The sequence below is a fragment of the Oreochromis niloticus genome, linkage group LG12 (genome assembly GCF_001858045.2).
Source record: "Oreochromis niloticus isolate F11D_XX linkage group LG12, O_niloticus_UMD_NMBU, whole genome shotgun sequence".
NCBI classification, from domain to species: domain Eukaryota; kingdom Metazoa; phylum Chordata; class Actinopteri; order Cichliformes; family Cichlidae; genus Oreochromis; species Oreochromis niloticus.
In genome coordinates this window covers 523,768-529,395 of record NC_031977.2, presented here as the reverse complement: position 1 = coordinate 529,395, position 5,628 = coordinate 523,768, and positions in this window count along the sequence as shown.

Below are 5,628 nucleotides of genomic sequence, written 5' to 3'. Positions count from 1 at the left end.
TGTGTGTGCAACTCTGACAAGCGACGGGGCTGACGTAGGACATCAGCACGTCATCTGCATGAGCAGCTGATTGGCTCTGCAGACCCTGACCAGCACACACACACACACACACACACACTGGCACACTTATTGCTGCATATCAATTGTTTCTCAGCTTTGCTTTGCCCTCTTCTGATCTGTTCATTTTCTCTCATTTTATTCTAGTTTACAGCAAAGCTGCTTATTGTTCACATAGCTAATCGTGACGGTATATTAATTAAGTAAAGGAAAGCCTCACATCAGTGTTACCTTCTCTGTGATGGAACATATAGCAGGCCACAGCGAAAAATCGCCAGGCGCGCACTGTTGAATACCCTCATACAGCCGATAGATTTAAAGCGATTATCAGTGTACAGTTAGATCCCACAATTATATTGCACCTCGGGTGAGATATGTATTTAGAATATGTCTGTCTAACTGTCCGTGCGCTGTCTATGCTGTTAACACATCTGCGCGTGGGCGTAAACTTTCTTTTCTTTTAAATTCCTCGAAATGTTAAATTCAGAAAACAGGTATGCGGCCAGCTTTTAGTAACACAGAAAGCAATTCGAACTTGCACGTGAGAGTTCTTTACACAGACAAAAGGAACGTAACGAAAACTAACGAAAGATACGAGCAGACGCGTCCAGCTTCGGTTTTCAGCAGAAAGCCCGAAATCTGACAGGCCGGGACCCTCGAAGCCGCCCAGACACACACCAACACGCCCTCTTGTGTTAGTAAGTAACTACTAACGCCGCAAACACAGCGGGAGTGGACACATCACACCTGCAACACTCTCCACAAACACGCTAGAATCTGTCGTGGAAATGAGTTAGAATTGTGTTTTGAGAAAAAAGGTCCACTCCACCCGTGTCATGATACGGTTAGACTAATGTAGTGGCGGGCCAACAATAACCATTTGATTATTATTATTATTATTATTATTATTATTATTATTATTATTATCAAAACAAAAAAAGAAAAAATTCCCTAAATTCCAAGGTGCTCTCATTTCCCAAAGTCCCAAAATTGAAATGAGATGAATTCTTCTCTTAGCTCTGCGGAGACATCAAAAGACAGACTGATGATTGAGACAATCTACAGTTTAGCAAAATGTCTAAATGCAAATACAAGAACAAATTAACACAAACAATTAGTTTTATTATATGAAATGAGTGTTTTCAGATTTCCCTTCATTGTTCTCCATCACCATCATTAAGCCCAGAATGAGGGAATATCTTCTGGAAGAATCTTATTCCATCTCAAAGGCCGAGATGTAAAAACTTCTGTTAGTATGTGGTGGTGGCATTTTAAGGCCCAGTGCACCTTCCTGAGGCACTATGTGGTTTTTCCATTTATTTCCTGTCTGTGTACACGATGATCCTTATTTGTAACCTTTTAGTGTAAGTAACTGAAAGTAACTGAGATTTTATCGTTTCCTGTTGCAGTGCTTGTTTGTGTTATTTTTAATACACATGTGATCATTGTCTTCTCATTGTCCACTAAAAACAGAAAGCATTGATACAAAACATTTATTTGTTCAACTGGATTTGCTGATACAATTATATTACGAGTGATTTATCTATGTCAAACTTATCAAAACTAGATTATACAAATCTGCTGATGCTTAATGATATAAACACACTTTTGGACGTGTAAATAGTCCTTCTCTTTAACTTTAAACAGAAAAAGTCTCTTTTAAAATTTCACTTCACCTTCGACCGTCGGGATATTTTTTAGGCTGAAATGTGTATCTATGGGTGTGCACACATGCAAAGAATAGTTGCTGATTTTAGTCCCACAGTCGATAGAGTAGACTGTGTAATATAATTGTAACATTAGTTGTAAAATCAAATTTTCCATGTGATATATTAGTGATGATGTAAGGAAAAGCAGACTAAAGCTGTGTTGTTCTTATGTGAATAAGAAAATAGACTGACGTATGATCTCTCCCTCTCTTTGTCCTGTTGTCCCTCCTCGCCCAGCTGGTCGGGGCAGATGGCGCCCCTCTCTGAGCCTAATTCTGTTAAAAGGGAGTTTTTCCTTCCCACTGTCGCCAAAGTGCTTACTCACAGGGGTTGTCTGGGTGTTAGGGTTTCCTCTGTATTACTGTACACCTTACACTGAGGTGATGGTTGTTGTGATTTGCAAATAAAATTGAATTAAATTAAAATCTGTGTGTGAAAAATCCAGCTTCACCAAACTTTCTAAATAAAAACTTGGTTTTTGTCCCTTTATCTGGATGAACCCTTATATGAAACATCCACAAGTTTGTCTTTGATGATAATATTAAGGCAATAAGAGGCTGGCTTTGGCCTGAGTGATTTGTCCTCCTATCTGACAGTTTTCTTCAGCTTCTTTCAGAAACTCTGAATCATATCTGTCAAGTCCTTCACCCTCATCTCAACCCTGACGAGAACATTTCAGCAGACAGTCACAAGTGTGGGCTGTGGATGCTGTCTGTACTGTCCAGTGGCAAGAGGAGGAGATCTACCTCCCCTGGGTGCCCGCTTGTGCCCCACAGACCATATGGCTTGGCCTGGCCCTCTAGAAGGGTGTGCTGGTCCATGGACCACCTGAGGCAGCAGGAGCTCTTATAATCACTGGAGACAAGGGCCACTTGACACCAGGCTGACAGATGGTGCTCCAGCACTGCTGCCCTGGACTACTGCTGCTGCTGCTGTGTGTGTGTTCAGATTGAGAGGCACAATAAGGGTGATGATGTGTCAGGGGTGGTTAAACATGATGGTGGCAGCCCGTCTTCTTTTGTCTCTAGGGCAGCCATAGCCGCGGGCCATGACTGCAGGCAAATTTCATCACATATAAGGAGCAGAGCCTAAACGACAGAGCAGCTCCACGCTGCCGCGCTGCATCCAGGAATAGTGTCTGTTTCCACTGTTGCAGTTAGTATTTACAGAAAAACAGGAACTACTGTTGGTCAGACAACTTTGGAGTTAAGCTTTGCTGAGAACAATTTGTACGATCTCAGTTCATCAGCTATCACCACCAAACAGACAAATACATTTCATTTAAACTCGGCTAAGAATGTGGCTGATTCTTGTTCAAATGGCAGGTCAAGTTTAAGTTCCTGTTTCCAGTTTTTTGTTCTTTGTCAAGGTGAGTCAGCTGTGACATGACAGCACGGTGGCCAGAGACATCGTTATGCCATTTGTTTAAAAAATTGCACTCATTTAGACAATTTGGATACATTTTACTACATATTTCTAGTAAATAGTAATAGGAAATACAGGGTTTAAAATACTAAAAGAAATAAGGTCCACCCAAAGCTTCTCAGTACATTACATAATAATTACTCATTGAAACTGATAATTCTGACTCTTCCTTGCAAGTAGACAATAGTTAATCTAATTAACAAATTATTTATTACTGATCTGTTCAGCTAATTGACCTCACATTCAAGGAAATGTAGCTTTACACAGCAGACGATGACTATGTCAATGTTTTTAATCCTTAAAATGATCAAAAAACATAAAATGATTTTATTTCCTCTGTAAAGGGTGAAGGTGTATGCAACACTTCCATGGTGGATTTGAAGACTTTCTTTCCCCCTCAAACAGTCTTAATACCATTAATGACTTCCTCCCCTCACCCAGCCACTCACAGCAGATGGCCGCCCCTCCCTGAGCCCGGTTCTCTTGGATATTTTTTCCCATTAAAAGATTTTTTTTCCAACTGTTGCCAAAGCGCTCACTCACAGGGCTCATATGATGGTTGGGGTTTTCTCTGTTTTCTTGTATTATTGTAGGGTCTACCTTACAGTTAAACCGCCTTCAGAGAACTTTTGTTGTTATTTGGTGCTATATAAATAAAATTGAATTCAGTGTGCTACTTTGAAGAACTGGATCACAAAACAGAAAGGACAGAAGGCAAGAAGGAGATGAAGGGAACGGAGGAAAGGAGAGGAGAGGAGATAGAAGGAGAGATAGGAGAGAGATGAGAACTCTCTCTCTGTGTAGAGATGAACCTGTTTTATAATGATTCATTTAACTGTTTCAACTCCTTTAGGGTTAGGAAGAACAAATGCTGCATTGAGAGATGAAAAAACAACAGTAAGTCCAGATGTGCAAATTTTTTGAACAGCGAAGTAGAAGTGCAATGATTACTCTCCTAGACTAATGACAAAAATTATTTTCCCCACAAATACAAGATATTTAGTTTAGTTCCTGAAGGAGAAAAAAACCCCAATTATTTTAAAACCCACAAACAGAGTTTTTAGACTTTTTTATATTTATGCCGATGAATTGAATATAAGAATTGTTGACAATGGAGAATCAGTTATTTGGTAGATTGTTGCACCTCTACAATAATGAATATCTTTCTCTGGAACTGGATGACAAAAGAAGACCAAAATACAAGACACAGCATACGTACAGGTCGAGCCGAAGGGTGGATTCAAGGAGTGAACTCAGAAACATGAGTTTGAAGTGACTTTGTTTACAGTAAAAGTGCATCTAAACAAATCTGAAAATGAAGGGAGAAGGGTATTAGCATGAGTGAGATGTACAAAAGAACTGTAGCACTTACCTGTCACACTGATACAAGGAGACGGGGGCTGGCAGCTGCAGGACACATCCGAGGGGTTGATCCGAGGGGCTGCAGAGTTTTGGTGAAGCACATCACCCGAATGGCTGAGGTGGTGAGCGGTGAAGAACAGGCGCTGGAGATCACACACAGACAGGTTAAAAAGAGGCTCAGAATGAAGACAGTAACTAATTGAGGAAACCAGGTGTTACCACAGAGGTAGGAGTACAATCTGGCAGAGAATGGCCATGGCTGCAGCTTTAGAAACACCAACCTGATGAAGGCAATCCTGGGAGAGGGCCTCAGCTCTACCAGGGACACACCTGCTCACAGAGGAAAACACAGAACAACAACAACCAACCCAGCGCTGATTTCCTCAATGGGAAATGGTCCCAAGTAACACGGGGCCAGTTTCTTTGACATGCACTAGAGAGGAATGTCCGCAGAGGATAACCAAACCTTCTCACGTGACGCATACTGTGGAGCTGGAGACCTCCTCTGGTCAGCAACCCAGTGGTTTATTCCACTGTACGCAGGAAGGCAGCCTTTGTCTCCAGATTCTTTGGCAGGTGATGTTGCACCAACAGCACAGCTACCTCTGTCTGCTGCAGGGAGACTAGCTCCCTGTCTCCTGTGACCCCAACCGGTCGCAGCAGATGGCCCCGCCCCTCCTTGAGCCTGGTTCTGCCGGAGGTTTCTTCCTGTTAAAAAGGAGTTTTTCCTTCCCACTGTTACCAAAGTGCTTGCTCATAGGGGGTCATATGATTGTTGGGTTTTTCTCTGAATCTATTATTGTACGATCTACTGTACAATATAAAGCGCCTTGAGGCGACTGTTGTTGTGATTTGGCGCTGTATAAATAAAACTGAATTGAATTGAATTGAATTGAAAGTGGGGGCTGGTACCCTGAAGAGGCCTTGAAAGGGGGCAATCCTTTTGAGGAGGTGAGACTGTTATGTGCATATTCTATTTACTCTAAGAAGCAGGGTTAGAAGAGATGGCGCTGCCTCCAGCTCTTGATTTGTCTGCTCAGTTTGGCCATTACATTGAGGATGATAATCAGATAAC